Genomic DNA, 17,803 nt, shown 5'->3' on the forward strand with positions numbered 1-17,803 from the left:
CATTATTATTGTGTTTTATTAGTTTAATTCCCAGCATTTCTTCTTTCTGGATATTCCTTTTGGTTTCCTATGATGTTAGAACGACGTCATTATATTTAATTCATTAACCTCCCCTTCTGTATTTAAGTTTCTGTTCAATACGCTTTCCTTTCTTTCCAGCAAAAGATTCTTTTGCTATTAGTTTTTTGAGAATATTTTTTTTTGTAGCTCAATAATCCTCTCATCACATGCATTTTTCTTTTTATTAGAACTAGAATTTATTATGCAAGAATTTTCTAGTGAACTTCCATTTTCCTACCCTACGTCATCTGTACTGTTTCTCTGATAAACGAATAGGATGAATTCAAGGTTTCTACATAAACTCCCAGTGGCTTATGCTTCTGTGTGGCACAACTGCCTGTCATACAAATAAAGATAAGACTGTGAGACACAGGCACCATCTCTTCGGTGAGTTGAATATTAATGAACTGGAACCACGTTTTGGAACTTGTTGAAGGGACGTGGCGCGGGAGACCAGGGAGGATGGGAGATGACACCCGAGGCCTGAGCCTTGGTGTTCCCTTGGTCCAGCCTCCTCATCACCCCGTGGTCTTGAGCCACCCAGCTGTTCCGGTGCATCTCATTAACTTGCGAATAATAACTTCCACTCCATCCGTATGACACACGTGGCAATAAGATGAAATGCGAGAACTGAGTACGAAGTGCTTCCCTTCATCGAAGCTTCATAGGCACATACTCTGTGCTAGAGGCTGGGGCATGACTTGGAGCGGGACTTAGTCTAGTGTGGAAGACAAACGATGTACAAGTAAACGATGAGTACTTACATCACAGTAAGTGCTGTGAAGGAAACCATGTGGCATTGCGTTTGCGGAGAAATTACTTAAATTAAAAAAAAATCTTTAAGAGGAAGCCATGTATGAGCTAAGGCTTGATGGATATATAGGAACATCATAATTCCCGGAGGAATGGCCACAGAAAAGCAGATTCCCAGACCCCCCTGGGCGGGGGTTCTGATGTGGTGGGACTGTGATCAGGCCCTAGGATGTGTACTTTTCAAAACCTTTCCAGATGATCCTATTGGCCTGTCAGGTTTGGAAACTATTGCCCTGGAGAAACCCTGTGCCCGTTCAAAGGAATGGCCGTGGCTAGTCTTCTGTGTCCTGCTTCCCATCGGCCGTGTGTAGCTTCTGACCTGTCTCCACATTTCTGAAACTTTGGTGACGAAGGGCCTGGGGTCCCCCAACACTGCTGTGGGGCTGGCCCCCATTTCCCAGCAGATGTGCTGTGTCAGGAAAACGTCTGGATGCTATTTATGGGGGAAGGGAGGTCTGTTTCTGGGGCATCTACTGGAATTCTGGTGCGTGATGTTGTGTGGTAAGTAGGTTGCCGTGGGTCGTTTGAGAAACCCGAATGCTTTTTGTAACTTTATACCAATGGGAAGCATATTTGGAATTCCATGCAAGTGAGCGTGGCGGGTCCTCACAGCAGCATTCATTGTACTTTCTCCCTCCGCCTAGTTTTAATGGAGCCTAAATATATTGTAATATGTACTTAATATAATGGAGGCATTTTAAATGTGGAACCAGGACTAGCTCTGACTCTGGGATCCTAAGCTCTGGCAAAGCTCAGTTTGAGTCTTGAGGAGGAGGAACCAGGAGCCTCTTCCTCTTTTGTCCTTCCTCTTGGGATTTTCAGGGAAGCCAGTAGCAATATATTTGGGAACTTAGGGTGGTGACTGGTATTGGCCAGTGAGAGGCTTTTAAAAATTTTGTTTTTCTTCTGTGCTCCAAGCTATATATTAAAAAGGTTGGCTGTCAGCAGTCCAGTAGTGGTTAGTGGCTGGTAGGCTGCGGCTAGTGACATGACCTTTTGGAGTCCAGCCTGTCCTTACATGGAGAAGGGTCTGAATAGTGATTCTCAGTGGTCTCAGGCGCCAAGTCACCGTGTTTGCCCAGTGATCGATGCCTCCGGGACCACTAAAGCCAGAAAGATGCTGGTGGTTTTCGGGTGAGGAAACACCCTTTTGTTTCCGCCTCATCCCACGCTCTTCCCGGGGTGTGGGGGTGGGCTGCGTAGCGCTCTTCAGTGTGCTAAGAGCTAGGGAGCAGATGCCCCCCCCTTCCCTGGTTTTCTTTGGTTGGAATAGACTGTAGCTTTTAAAAGACGCCCACAAATACAGAGAACAACAGGGAAATAAACCTAGAAAATACAAGAAGCCTAAAGCCTGATGAATTTCAAAGATAGACATTTTACACCCTAACAATGATGTCTTGCGGGGAGGCCTGGCTTTATCCTACATCCTCTCTTGGGCATTTTAATGTCTAGTCCCAGGAGACAGTCAAAAACTCACACGTACCTGGCCAGGAGTAGCATCTACCCTGGTCTGTGAGCTGCTTCACGCGGAAGAGGCTCTCGCGCAGCCATCCTCTTTTTCCTCTTTTCCGACATCAAGATTCCTCTACGTCAGGATTCCTACCTGGCTTCCCCCGCCCCGCTTCCCCGCCTCCTCCACAGGGAGGCGAGGCAGGGAGGGCGGGACTCACCTGGTTGGTGAGTCCCTTCGGAGGCACAGGATGGTCTTTAGCTAGAGCTTTGGGTATCACTGCAACCAAGGCACAAGCCCAAGACGTGAGACGGCAGGTTTGGGGGGGCACAGGTGAGGGAGGCGCAGACACGCGAGGTCCAGGTCCTCCTCCACTGCAACCGGAGATCGTAAGAGGGAGTGAAGCGCGCGCACGGCACGTGCGCTCGTGGTCGTTCCGCCGGTGGGATGCTGGCGAATTCCCAAGAGGGAGACAGCCTTCCGGCCTGGGGCAGGAGTCCACCGGGAGAGAGGGGCAGGCCCAGGTGGAGCCGAAAGGGGTGAGGGCGGCGTGATGGGAACGCGGGATGCGGAGCGCGAAGTGGGCACAGTGTGGAGCCTGGAAGTCTGTCGTTTGGCAGGAGCCGAGCATCTTCCTGGACCGGCGCGACAGCATGTTTGGGCCAGATTGTGAAAAGCCTAGAAGGTGCTATAATTTGGAAGTGATATTTATACGCCAGGCTCTTTGCACTCCATCATGCTCGCTTGATTTGGCATCTTCTAGTAAAATTTTTATTAAAAGTTGCCCCATTGTCCATATTTAGTTAATGGAAAGTGAAAATTGATAAAAAAAAAAAAAAAAAGCAAGAAAAAAGAGCATGTAAATCATCCTCCGGAGTGTTTCTCAATGTTAAAATTAATTAGGTTTTCTGCATTATTTGGGGAATATAATTAAGGGATTAATTCAGGATGAGAAAGTCTCTGTGTGTGTGTTCCTTCTTTGAGGAATCTAATCTTTGTTAGAGCTTTAATTGTTATAGGGTGACTGATTTTTCCAGGTTTAGCACATGGTGAGATGGCCCTCGAGTGTGTTGGGGTTGCTGTTAAACTGATTAATTCTCAGGGGGACATTTTGTGTTCATTTGGGGCTTTATTTTGTTGTGGGATAAGCTATATGTTGCCATATGTGATAATTCTTAAGACTCTAAGGAAACTTGAGAAATTAGTCCATTCCCCTGTAAAATGCTCAAATCACCTTAAAGGAATTGCTCATGAATAACAGAATTCTGGAATTTCATGGGTTGACTTTATCTTAAAGATAATCTAGACCAGTGGTCATTGAACATTAGTGACCATCAGAACCGTCTGGGAGGCTGGTCTAACCAGTTGCTGGGCCCTGCCCCGGATGGGTCTGGTTCAGTGGGCCTGAGATGGACCTCGACAGTTTGCATTTCTGTCTAATGTCCAGGTGATGGCGATGCCCCTGGTCTGGTGACAATTCCCATTGTTCTACAGAACACTGGCTTCACAGGCTTCACTAATTAGTTCACTGGTTTGTTCATTCAAGAAATATTGACTGCGCTCCCATTCTTCTAGGATGTTTCTTTCAGAGCCGAGGGAACAGTGATGCATGAGGCCAAGTTCTGGTGTCCAGAAGTCTCTATTCTAATGCAAGAGGCGGACAGTGCATCATGTGAGTTTAGACATCACAGGAGAGTGGGGGCAGGGAAGACCTCTTCAGGCAGGTGAGCCTCCCAGGTAGAAGTGCGGCAGGTCCAAGGACCTGAGGCAGGAAGGGGCTGGGTGTTTGAGGCTGGTCTCACTGGAGCAGAGGGAACAAGGGGAGGGCAAGTGAGCAGAGAGCGAGGCAGGTCACTGATGGGAGTCACCTGCAAAACGTTCCCGGTAGCACGTAAGTTTAGGAAATGCTTGTCTCAACAACATTAGTTGTTCCTTATTGCAGTTCTTAAAGCCTTTCCTTTGGTGATAGCCATAATAAATCTCCAGGAGAGTACTAAGGCGTTTAGTCTTTCTCAAACCTGGATGATTACAAAACTTTTAATTCCACAATCATCTCAGAGACTGGTGTTCTTTGAAACCCGTTTGAAAAATCTTGACCTAGTGAGTCTTTCTCTCTTGTTCTCCAGCTAAGAAACCGAAGACCAGAGAAGTTGAATGACTTGTCTGAAATAATGAAGCTCGAGGCCACGTGGGGCGGTGGGGATGCGGACTGGGTTTGAGACTTTGCTCAAGCGTGGTGGCAATGGGGGACCAGTAGCACGTCGTCTGCGCTCCGGGGGTCTCGGTTTCCTCAGCCGAAACGAGGGAATTGCACCGTTTCTTTCTCATGATTAGTTAGACCCTGTTGTCACTCTGGGTGCGTGACTAGTGATTTTGTCTTTTTTTTTTTTTTTGACTGAGTTTGTGTCAGCTAAGGCAAAGAAAAAACAGTGGGAGACATAAATATATTCGTAGAATATTACCATTTAGATTACTTTTCATTTATAAACGAACATACTTCCCAGACAAGTAATTAAAATAAAATCTGTCAGAGGATGTAAAACTCTAAATTATGAAATGTTGGTAAAGAAGATAAGAAACATATAAAGATTAAGATCTATGGTAACATAGTTTGCTGAAAAATATTTTGTCATATATTTCAATTTTAATGAAATTCCTAATTGATTTGAATGTAAATGGTAAGTCTCACAACAGGTGAAACTTACCTTGTGTACTTCTTGAGGAATTTTTGACGGAAAAACAACAAAAATAAAACTTGGTTTTTTATCTGTTACTAGGGTTGCATTGGACAGGTGTTCTCTGGGCTTGTTGTCTTCATCTGTAGAAGGGACCCAAATAATCTTTAAGGACTTTATAGCACTCTTAATTTAACCTGGTGTTATAAAGATACCTTTATAGCTCTACTAATTTAATCTACATTTGATAATTTTTGCTTTAAAGAGATATTAGTAATAGGATCTTTGTAAAGGTACTCGGGGTGCACACAGGTGATGTGAAGTCAGGGGTACTCGGGGTACACACAGGTAGTGTGAAGTCAGGGGTGCTTGCAGGTGTGGGTTCGCTCCATTTTGGACCCATGGTCAAGGTGTACTTCCTGGCTCCCTTGTGGTTGGGTTGGGTCACGTGACACGTTCTGGCCAATGAGGCATGTGTGGTGATGGGTGTTACTGCCAGGGCAAGACCGCCAGAACCTCCTTTTCCTCTGCGTGGGAGTGACGACTTTCTGGTGCCATCAGCTGGGGTTCTGGAATCAGAGTCATGGAGCAGTTCCCCTAGGTGACCTTTGGTGGATTATGAGTTATGCGCAAGGAATAAAACTTTGCAGTCATAGTCCCTGAGATGGTTTGCGTTGCTTGTTTCAGCGACATAATGCAGCCTACCTTGACTATTGGATTCAGAAAACCGAGGAAATCCCAAGAGACAGAAGGAACCACAGCTACTGGGAATATAATTATTTTAAAGAAAAGATGTCAGTTGGCAGTGCCTCTGCCCCTAGCGTTAATAGACTTTTCCTAAGGAATTCTGATCTTCCTGTGAACAGTAAAGTTTACAGCCTTGGTTAAGGAATGAATGAATAAGTATTGTTTCAATTATTATGTGGTCAAATTGACGCGTTATATATAAGCTCGTAGTGCAAGAGGCAGCGTACACACACAGTGGTTAAGATCTTAGGTTGGGCTGGGTTGCCAGGGCTCAGAGCCCAGCTCTGTGTTACTTTGGGCAGGTTTCTTAAGCTCTTTGGGCTCTAGTTTCTTCATCTGCAAAAACTGATAATGTACCCATCTCATAGTGTTGTTGTGAGGAATAACTGTTAATGTCAAGAGCTTAGAAGAGCGCTTGAAACATACTAGGCAGTCAATAAATCTTAACCGTATTTCTCTTTCTGCCTCCTCCTTTCTCTTCGTATTATTATTGACATAAAAAAAAAAAAAGACTGAAAAGATAGACTTGGCATTAAAGTAATCATCTCTGGGTAGCATGGTTCTGAGTGATTTTTATGTTTTTGATTCTTTTTTTTGATATCAAATTTGCACTGAACTTGACTTGCTTCATAACTGGAAAAAACGCTGCTCTGATTATTTTCCAAAAGAACACATGCCAGTGTTTACACTGAATCCTGTTTTTCCCTCCCCGTTCTGTGCCCTGTTGCTGCTGAGTTTTCATCTGCTCCGACACCAGCTTCCTGCCTTGACTATTTCATTTCGTTAATAATTCTTTCCTTCTCTTGGCCACGTGTCGTTGAGACCAGCGGGTCTCTTTGTCTCTTAGAATTCACCGCATCTTATTAATTCTTTCCTTACATCTGTCTCACGCGCTGTCCACTGGCCCCGCTGAGTTTAGATCCTGACCCCTCGACGGGAGGACCGTTGGGTTTTTCTCGTCCATTGTCTTCTTTAATCCTTACACAGGGACGCCAGGCCAGTGTCTTAAAATCCACTTTGATTGTATCATTCCTTTGCCCAAACACGGTCAGGGGTTCATCAGGCTCCCCATTACTGAGGATGCAACCCAAGCTCTTAGCTCCATGTCGAGGGTCCCCCACATATGCCCTTTCCCTGTTCTCCCAAATAGTCCACTTTTTACCTTGTTTATTGCCTTTTTCTACTGTATCTTGGTACATGGGTGCCTTCACCCTCCTGCCCCGTTTATGTCCAGATTTTACTCATCCTTGAAGCTCTTGCTTAAATATATCCTCGTCTAAAGCGTTCTCGTTTTGGCCTTTGTAAATTGCAGTGGCACCGCTCTGTTCGTTGGCAATTAATCACACACGGGCTTGTGATCTTTTTGTATTGAAATAATATTAATCTCTGTCTTTTAACGCTTCGTGTGCCTCTCCCCTCTCTCCCACCAAATCGTAGCATTTCTGAGGGTGCCTGCATTTTCTATCACCCAGTGTCCTGCAGAAGATGGGTGATGTAAAAGATATCGATTGATGAATTCATATCTTTAATATTTAATATAACTAGATGCGAGGATAAAAAGCTTTCTTTTATTTAAAAACAAGAAAAGGCAATTTCAATTTAGATATTTTCTTTTTTTGACTTTACCATTTATGATATTGTTTATCCTCGTAGTCTGAGCTTCTTTTAATGGTCAGATTAATATTTGCTTGGATATCTCTCAAAGCAAGCCTTCTGTAATTCACTGATTAAAAAAGCCCATTAAGTTGTTGAGTGTAGGATTTTTTTTTTAATGGAATAAACTCCGACTAGTAAAATCTCAGTGATCGGGAGCAAACGCTTCTGTTGCTTAAGACCCAGATGCCGTCCCACTGATACACGGGCTCCTGGAGGGGAGGTACTGCTTCTCGGTCATCTCCAGGATCCCGGTACCTAACACAGTCCTTGTCACGTGGTGTGTGCTCAATGCGTGTCAAACAAAAAAAATGCAAAGCAGCATTGCAGGCTTGGAAGGAGGGGAAAATTACTTAGATATGGTCTTGAATTTATATGTATTTTTTCTAAATGGACTATCAAAGCACGATTTTTAATGACAAGATGATTTTTAAAAAAGCTCTTGCTTCCTGTTACGGACTGAAATATGTCCCCCAATGTGACCAGTGACGTTCAAGCCCCAGTGTGACTGTATTTGGAGATAGGGACTTCGAGGAGATAATTAAGGTTAAATGAGATAAAAAAGGTAGAACCCTAATTCCGTTGGACTCGTATGAGAGGAGGAAGTGGCACGAGTACTCTCTCTCCCTACGTGTGCATAGAGGGAAGACCATGCGAAGACACAGAGAGAAGGTGGCCATCTGCTGGTCACGAGAGAGGCCTCACCAGGAGCCCACCTGGCGGTGCCTTGACCTTGGACTTTTAGTCTCCAGAACCATGAAAAAATAAATTTCTAATGATTACGGCACCCAGTCTGTAGTATTTTGTTACTGCAGCCCGCGCTAACTAATACATCTCCTGACTCGGTAGAGCCTCCTTTTGGGTTTATAGCACCTGGTCATTTTACAGTGACTGCTGCCATCCTGGCTTTGTAGAGATTTCACACTCCGTTTCTCCCTTCCTGCGGAGTGATAATGCTAGCCGGCTATGTGTGCATCCTCGTCTCCAGTGTTCGCTTCCTTGAAAGTTACCCCAGAACAGCCAGGGCTGGTCCCTCCCAGATGGAGGTGGGAGCCCAGCCGGTAAGGAACGAGGGAGCAAGTAGATGTGATCAGAGAAGCTTTGGGGTGTGGGGACTGGGGGGCAGGAATAGGAAGCCTCAGCTCCGGGCCATTCGATGGCCTGTAGAATAGGGAAATCCCAGCGCTTTGCTCTTCTTCTTGTTTGTGTTTTTTTAAACAATGTTAGTAAATTCGAAGGGAACGCCCTGTAGTGTGATGGCGGTCTTGGCGGTGGCTCTCTGTTCTCTTCGGATGACAATCTCTGACTTTATTCCTTCCCGTTTCCACTTTCCCAGTTGTCGATGAGTCTTCCTCAGTTGTAGTTATGTTTATGATATCAGAATATTAGAGGGAACCCTTCACGGGGCCACCTGCTTGCTGGTTTTCGCCCTCGATGTCCTTGACCGTGCCCTTGATGACCCGCTAAGAGAGAAAACACACTTAACTTTTTAACAACCATGCTGATTCTCCTTCTAGTTTTTTTATTTTGTGTTAGTGTTGTATTGTTTTGTTACATGTCCAGAACCATTACTTGCACACTCTTTTTTTTGGACAGAACTGGTCAGAACTATTCACAGAACACAAACTAAATGGACAAAAGAGAAGCCAACAACAGTGTAGATGTGTTCACTGCAGTCCTTGCCTGAGGATGACTGTGCTATATGGTAGCTCAGCCTCTTTGGCCAAGAAACACAAGAAGTGTTGTCCCAGGCCAGTTTCGGATGCTTGAAAACAAAACACGTTTCTTGGGGGATGGGTACACACACACACAAAGAAAACTGAAATAGTTTATTAGGTGTCTACAAATAAATACATATGTTTGAGTGTATTTCAGAGACAGATGATATTTCGATGAACCAGCACTGTGTGGTATCCCCAAATTCATCTGCGTGTATTCCAGAATCATCCTAAACCAGTTACGGTCGAATCCTCGTCTTGGGGTCTGCTTCTTGGGGAGCCCAACTAAGACACTTGATACAGCAAAGATGTCTGTATTCATGAGAAGATAATTTCAGATTGTCCTAAGATGAAGATTTTAGTTGGAATACTGCCTTCATTTCGTAATTAAGGTGCATAGCAGGGAAGCATTTATTGAAGAAAAAAGTTATCATACATTATATTGTTATAGTATCCAATTCATCGTATGAACTAAATGAATGTTAAAAACGATAATTACATGTGTAATCAGTTTACGTCAGCGTTGTTGGAGTGAACTGTTCACTGGATTATTATCACCATCACCCTGGTCTCATATATTGCAATGTTTGTGACTCTTGGAGTATGATGTCTATAAAAATCCCACAAGATATGATGTAGGCCGGCAGTTTCCAAGCTGAGCTGGCAGAGTTGGGATGAGAACTAATCCAAATTATTAGGGTAAATGTGAAGTAAACAGTGAGGAGACTAGATCGCTTAAGCTGCTTATGGTGATCATGGTCCAGGACAGATAATGAGATTTGCATAGGTCTCTGTATGCTGGTTCTGGACTCAGTAAACTACTGTCCAATTCAATATGAACGCTTCGAGCAGGCTTTATTTTTTTAAATCAAGTTTTTCCTTGTAGTGGTACTCAGAATAAGCACAAATTTCAGAATTCTGGGATGAGCATACAGAAATTCATTAAAAGATGCAAAGCCGTCCTAAAGGGATGGTTGTAAACATATAATTTTGGTCAAAGGAGCAGAACTAGTGAATAACCTAAGGATTGATCCTGTGGTTATCTGAATCCCCTGAAATAATGTGAAATTATGTTTTTTTTTTTATTTAAATCTATCTCTTGACTTGCTATGTAGACCTTTAAGGATATTAAAATCCTACAATCAAAGAGAGAAGTAAGTGCAAAGGGAGAGGGACAGTCAAGTAAAGGGCTAACCATAATTTGGGCTTAATCCATAATTTAGGAGAGTATTTTTTAATCGGTTGAGTAAAAACCCTTATGAGGACACGTAGCTGGTACCTGGCACCTGTTCTCATAATAACAACTGCAGACATTTTCTACTGCTATTATTCCTCTACTATGGCTTTTATGTTCTATTAAAAACTTCAAAATGCAAAAGTTAGTTTTACAACTTATTTCATGGCAAAACCTGGCCTGGTCTGATGGGCTGGTTTTTAAATCATACTTAGTGTGAACATTTATTCATTTTGTTGCAGAAAAAATAGCATACTTGATTGTGGAGCACCAGTCCAGACTCCACTGGGGGAGTTACAGAGTATGCAATGTCATAATATACCTTTTTAAGTTATAAAAAGTGAAAAATTCTTAATTCCAAGACACATCCAACCTCGAGTTTGGGCCGAGGGATTGTGGACCTGAATGCATGATATTATCCCACATGGGCAACGTCGATTAATTATAGTGGCACACAAGCAAATGCCGATTCTGATGAGTAGGGCTGTCTATGAAGATAATGGCTTCTTTCAGGTCAGTGGTGGATACGACTCAGTCATGATATGCGTGTGACATAAAGAAGAAGGTAGATATTTGAAGCAAATCTGTGTAAGTACTCATTAATTTAGATCTTGCCCCAAATATTTGACACAAACATCATTCTTTCTCGATTATCTAGATGCTTTTAGGTTAAGATCATTATTCAAGGGGTTCCAGATGATCAGATATATGCTTTAGCTTTCCATTTCTCCGGGGTGTGCGTGTGTGTGTTTGTGTGTTTGCTAGATCGTGAAAAGTTTACTTTCTTGAGTGGAATCAATAATTGATTGTTTCTAAGGTTTCTCACTGATCAATAATAGCATTACCGAAACTCCATTAGCTGAGTCGCAAATATGTTCGACTCTTATGAAAACATGGTGTATAATATTCATTAAATATAGTAGTTTAAGCACTGACGCCTGGGAGACACAGCTTAGAATTCTTATTTCCAAATATGCTCTTAGTAAGTGTCTGGTTTTTCCCCCCTCACCATATATGCCTATTGGTGAAACTTCCTGAAAGTATTTGAAAACTGAGGGGCTTGGATGAATCATGGGATTTAAAAGAGATTGGGAAATCTATATCATGCAGAATGAGCCAAAATATAAAAAAGAGTTGCCCCATATCAAATGATGTTATCTATTCAGGCTGCCCCTGCTACAAAATGCAGAACTCTTATTAGAGAATTAGACAGAATTCCAAGCAATTTTTGATGATCGCAGTTGACATTTTTATATACTAGTTTCTTTGGTATTTTTAGAAGTATATTAACTTCTCATTTTGAATGATTAATATTACATAAGAGCTATGTTATCTCTCTCTAGTTGGGTCTCAGAATTAATGTTCTGTAAGCGATGAGATTAATCTAGAAATGTCCTTGAGAACTGTGAGTAATGTGAAAATTGAACGTAGTAAATTTATGAAAACATCTCTAAGATAACTTTGCTCCGAAACTTATAATAGCTCCTGTGACAATTCAGGATTTTCTTTTTAAAGATTAGGACTTAGTGTTGAGATTTCTTAGGTATTATTTGGCTGTTGCATAAATTAATATCTTTCTACTGGGAGAACGCTAATGATGGTTTGATATTTTTATGGTTTGATTTTGATATTTGTTGTGTAAAGCGAGCTTTCATTCGCGGCTTCATTGAAATCACTCCGGGGGCCACATGGTGTAGTGGAAATGTTTGGGCTCGAGTCAGGCGGACTTGGCCTTGAATCTGCAGCTTACTAGTTTTGTGAATTGAGCATGTTCCTTAACATTTCAAAGGGCAGAATCCTCCTGTAAAGTGGGAACTCATTAAACTTATTTAGATATTTTGTTGGGAGGGTTTAAAAAGTGTTTAAAAAGCGCAGAAGAGGCACTTAAAAGTATGTTTTATTCTCTCATTTCTTTCTCTCCTTACGTCTTTTAAAATTCTTATTGGAACCACTATTTTGCACTTATCGTAGAATGTGTTATGTTGGCAGTGATCTTTTCTCGTGTGTTTTATTCCTCAATAAAGAGTTCACCACAAACTCTTCATGGGAAGGGACATGGCTCTTTTCATTACTCATAACATTCAAAAACGTTTTTTAAAAATTACAGTTGACATTATATAATACAGTTATATTAGTTTCAGGGTACAGCATAGTGGTTGGACATTTATATAATCTATGAAGTAATCCCCCTGATAAGTCTAGTGCCCGCCTGGCACCAAACGTAATTATTACAATATCACTGACTATATTCTCTGTGCTGTACTTTCTATCCCTGTGACTGTTTGGCAACTGCCAATTTGTATTTCTTTATCGTTTCACCTTTTTTCATCCAGTGCCCCAACTCCCCTCCCATCGGGCAACTATCAGTTTGTTCTCTGTCTCTAGAAATATGCTTGTGTTTTATTTATTTGTTTATTTTGTTTTTTAGATTATATCTATATCTATATCTATATCTATATCTATATCTATATCTATATCATCTATATCTATATATCTATATCTATGTCTATGTCTATCTATATCTATATCACTTATAATATTTAAACCAGGTATTTCGTACAGTATAATTTCAACAAGTGACTATTGATTGATAAATGATTAGGGAACAGGGTGTTCTGGGAGCTTGAATATTCTGATTATCTGATAACCAGCAATATGAATTCCATATTTGAAGACTTTGGATGCAAATATACACTAACACTAAAATGTTATGGAATATATACCATCATCAGCCTTTCGTGGCTCTAAAGATACTTTAAAGTCCTGTATTTGTCTCAGGATCATAATTTTAACTATCAAGTTAGATATAATAATAGAAGTAATAATGATAATTGTTATAGCTGACATTGACTGAGCACTTAGTAAGCGTTAAAGGTTTTAAGTGCATTATCTCATTTATTCCCTCAATAACTCTTGGAAGTAGATAAATTCTAGCCCCTATTTATAGAGGAGGAAGCCCGTCCAGCAGGATTAAGTATTTTGTCTACGGTCACGGAGCCAGTCTCCGATGGTCACGGACATCTGACGCCGAAGCCAGTGCTCTCAGGAGCCACTCACCTACTGAGTTGAATCCTAACTGCTCCTGGGACATTGAGCATTACTTTTTATTTAAAACAAAATAACTGATATTAGATTGTTCATTTGGCATAGTTCCTTCTCATGAAAGTCGACCATAGATAGGCTAGCTTTCCAAATGAGAATTTATCCTACCACTGTGAGTTGAAATGTTGCATGATTAAAGAAACACAAAATGTTTAGGCATATTAACTTAGTAAAACTGCTTATATTTATAAATTATCTTTGTTATTGTTAGATACCAAAGATTCAGGGATGAGCTATTTTGAATTCAGATGAGTTGATTCTCTTCTTTCATCCATGGGGTGGTTACAAAAGAAAATGCCTTAAATTAGGACAATAGCACCTACCTCGTAAGGTTGTTGTGAACATTAACTGAGAAAATACATATAAAGGCATTGAGCACAGTATCTTATATATAATAAACGCCCAGTGTTATTTTTTGTAATAGTTCTCCTGTCAGTGACTTTGACTGCTAACACTTCTCTAAATCAAGGATAAGCTCTGCAGCGAGCCCCAGTGTAAGCAGTCTCACTGTACAAGACCCAATTCCAGTGGAGTGTTGAGAAAAGAAGGGGTAAAGTTAGGGGTGTCCTAAAACGTTTATCTCTCTTGACTGTAAAATTCAAGGCAAGGCCATAGTGATGCCAGTGTCTGTAGGGGCGTTTGCACATGACATTATTCCACTTGTGCCTGAGTGTTACTCCAGACTTGCCTCTTTCTTATGAGCATCATGCTTCTTCGAGTACCTGGAAAGCGAACTGGAGGTGTGCCATGCCTACGCCTGTTAACCTGGAAGGTCTTTCCTGGCAGGGACTTACCCTTCCCAGGAGGCAAATTTAATCTTCTCTTAACAGCTGGCGTACTCTTCTGGGTCTTTACCATATTCATTGAAATAAATGTCACACGACATATTTGGAATGTCTTTTTCAGATAATGTACATTTCTCTGCCATCCTTATGGCGGCCAATTAGTGATGAGACGAGATGGAAATCTAAATAGTGAGCTGCTTTTTCATTTAGAATGTTTTTAAGACTCTTGTTACTAATAGTTCCAAAAATATTTTGAGATTTTCAGCTCTCGTGGGATGAATTTTTTTCAGTATTGGAGACCTGTATGCTTCTTATGATTAAACTTTTGCTACTTTTTCATATTTTAGAGACATATGTATATAAATGGAAAGAGGATGATAGACTTTGCTTTCAGATAGAGCCAAGTTCTAATTTTGGCTCTACTGTACTACTGGTAATTGCTGGTGTGCTAACTTCTCAAGGACTCAGCTTTATCATCTGTAAATTGGGAAGGATACTGTTCTTTTTCCATAAAGCCGTTAATGTCGAATGGCACAAAAGATGTCAAGTGCCTATTACGGTTTCTGGAAGATCATTGATAAACAATATTAATAGCTATGATATCATTTCCAGTGAATTATGGTTCAACTAAAATATTACTTGAAGTTTATACTCTTAAAAATTGAATCTATGAGAAACTGCCAACTCTGGAAGAATGGACTTTACAGATAAATTTCTTTTGTATACAAATATTCCTTAGTGTGCAAGTAATCACACATAGTATGTAAATGAACGCACGTGGTTGTGTTCCAATAAAACTTTATTTACCGAATCCAGTTGGTAGTTTGCTGACCTTTAATTTATTACAATAATTTAGCCTGAGAGAAGTCATCATGTAGTATTGAGCAGATCTATCTTAAGAAAAATGGAAGGATTGCTTTACAGATACTGTATGCTCATTCTTTGAGGAGTTGCTGAGTGTTAGGTGCCCTTTTAGGAGGCACTATAGGTATAAGAACAAATAAAACAAGCCCCTTAACCTGTAAAGGCTGTCTTCATGTTATAAAAAACATATCTTAAGTTCATGCAGATGATACGTTTGATGAAGTATTCATAGTTGAAAGAGATTAACATACTAATTACAGAAGATATATAAATTTTTTCCTTATTAAAATACATATTCAATTAGAAAAAACTAAAAATATGGAATGTTATAAAGAAAACACACACCAAAAAACCCCAAACCCATTGTAATTTCACTATCTGAGCCAACAACTTTTAATACGTGGTATGTTTCCTTCTGGTCTTTCCATTCGTTTGTTTTAATGACCTTTTCGAGGCATAATTTACATACCATGAAATTCACCCATTTGAAGTGTGTAATTCAGTGACTTTTAGTAGATTTTTAGAATTGTGCAGCCGTCACTAGAATCCACTTTTGGAACACTGGTCCTTTTGAGGTATAACTGACATAAAATAAACTGCACATAATTAAAAATGATATAATTCGATAACATTTGAATCATGTCTACACTATGGAACCTTCACCACAATCAAGACTGAACATTTCCAGCGTCGCCAAAAGTTTCCTTGCGCATCTTTGCCATCCCCTCCCTCACGCTGGTCCTCCTCCGCCCACCCCCTCCTCCAGGGAACCACAGACTCTTTTCTAGATGAGTGAGTAGTTTCTGGAATTTTAAAAACTGAATCATACAGTATGTATTCTTTTATGTCTGCTTTCTTTCCCTCAGCGTAATTATTTTGAGATTTATCCATGTTTTAGTGTATATCGACAGTTCATTCCTTTTTGTTGCTAAATAGTATTCCACTGTATGAATATCCTACAATTTGCTTATCCATTTACCTCTTGATAGACTTTTTTTGGCTGTTTCTGGTTTGGGGATACTACAAGTAAAGCTGCTCTGAATATTTGTATATAACTCTTTGTACGGAAATATGCTTTCATTTCTCTTGCGAAAACATCTAGGAGTGAAGTGGTCGAATCAAGCGATAGTTATGTTTAACTCCTTAAGACGCTAGCAAACAGTTTTTCAGAGTGGCTGCAACATTTTACATTCCACATCAGCAGTGTGTGAAAATTCTAGTTGCTTCACATTCTTGCCAATCCTTGGTATAGTTAGTCTTTTTTAATTTTAACCATTTGACTAGGAGTTTAGTGGCATCTTATCGTGGTTTTAATTTTTACTTCCCTAATGACTGGTGAAATCGAACATCTTTCATGTGCATATTTGCCGTCCATATATTTTCTTTGGTAAAGTATCTATTGGAAAATATTTTTCCTAATGTTTTCTCCCAGAAGCTTTATAGTATTAGGTTTTACATTTAGGTCTCTGATCTATTTTGAGTTAATTTTTGCATATGGATATCTAATGGTTTCAGCACCATTTGTTGAAAATCTTTTTTTTTTTTTAATTGAATTACCTTTATACATTTGTCAAAAGTCAGTTGTCCATATAGCTGTGTGGGTCTGTTTCTGGAGTTTCTTTTCTATTGCATTGATCTATTTGTCTATATATTTAAGCCAGTACTGTAATGTCTCGATTATAGTATCTGTATAAGTCTTAAAATCAGGTAGTGTTAGTTCTCCAACTCTATTCTTCTTTTTCAAAATGTTTTTTAGCTAGTCTGTGACCTTTGCATTTCCATATGAATGTTAGAATCACTTTGCTAATTCCTGCAATAAAACCTGCTGAGATTTCAAATGAAATTTCATTGAATTTATAGATTGATTTTGGGAGAATTGACATTTTAACAATATTGGATTTTTTGACCCACAAACAAGGCATCTCTTGCCATTTATTTCAGCAGTGTTTTGTAATTTTTAGTGTATAGGTATCATACGTAGTCAGATTTATCGCTAAGATTTTTATACTTTTTTGTACTGTTTTTAATGGCATTTTAATTTCTGAGTGTTGCTAGTATATAGAAATGTTGATTTTGAAAATATTGAACTTGTATCCTGCAGCCTTGCTAAACTCACTTATTAGTTCTAGTAGTTTTTTGTTGATAGTCTTTTTTTTTTTTTTTTAAGGCAAAGTAACCCTTGGTTGACCTCACACATTGAAGGACCTTGTCATCTTACAAGTCCTTACTTTTCCACTTTTTACGCCTACAGCACCTCGTCTTCCCAGGTGGTCTCCCATCCAAGTTCTAACCAGGCCTGACTCTGCTTAGCTTCCGAGATCACACGGGATCGGGCTTGTTCAGGGTGGCATGGCTATAGATGATAATCCTTTTTTTAAGTGTATGTTTTTTTGATGTAATGTGATCATACGATCAACAAAATTTTGTATTCTATATTTTCACTTAAATTTTAAAAATAATTCTCTTCTAAGGCATAAAAAATTCTTTATAAACGTTAAAATTAATACTTGCATCATGTCTCAAAATGTAGTTAATTACTATTATTTTCATTGTGTTTCTATATATATAATGCAGTGATAAATGTTGTCATATGTAGGGTAAATTCCAAAAGCTTGTACCAATTATAAAACTGTAGCAGTAATTGGCAAGCTAGATGGCGGTCACTCACAGGTGGCCAATTTGACGTCTTAAAAGCCACAACA

General features: G+C 40.2%; 1 protein-coding gene and 1 pseudogene across 8 annotated transcripts in view; one reads left to right on the forward strand and one right to left on the reverse strand.

Annotated features, from left to right (window-relative positions):
* SLCO5A1 (solute carrier organic anion transporter family member 5A1) overlaps positions 1-17,803 on the forward strand; it is a 124,916-nt gene that overhangs the window by 18,553 nt on the left and 88,560 nt on the right. The window lies entirely within an intron of this gene.
* LOC118612216 lies at positions 17,344-17,462 on the reverse strand (annotated as a pseudogene).

The sequence above is a fragment of the Rousettus aegyptiacus genome, unplaced genomic scaffold, assembly GCF_014176215.1.
Source record: "Rousettus aegyptiacus isolate mRouAeg1 unplaced genomic scaffold, mRouAeg1.p scaffold_m13_p_15, whole genome shotgun sequence".
Classification (NCBI taxonomy): Eukaryota; Metazoa; Chordata; class Mammalia; order Chiroptera; family Pteropodidae; genus Rousettus; species Rousettus aegyptiacus.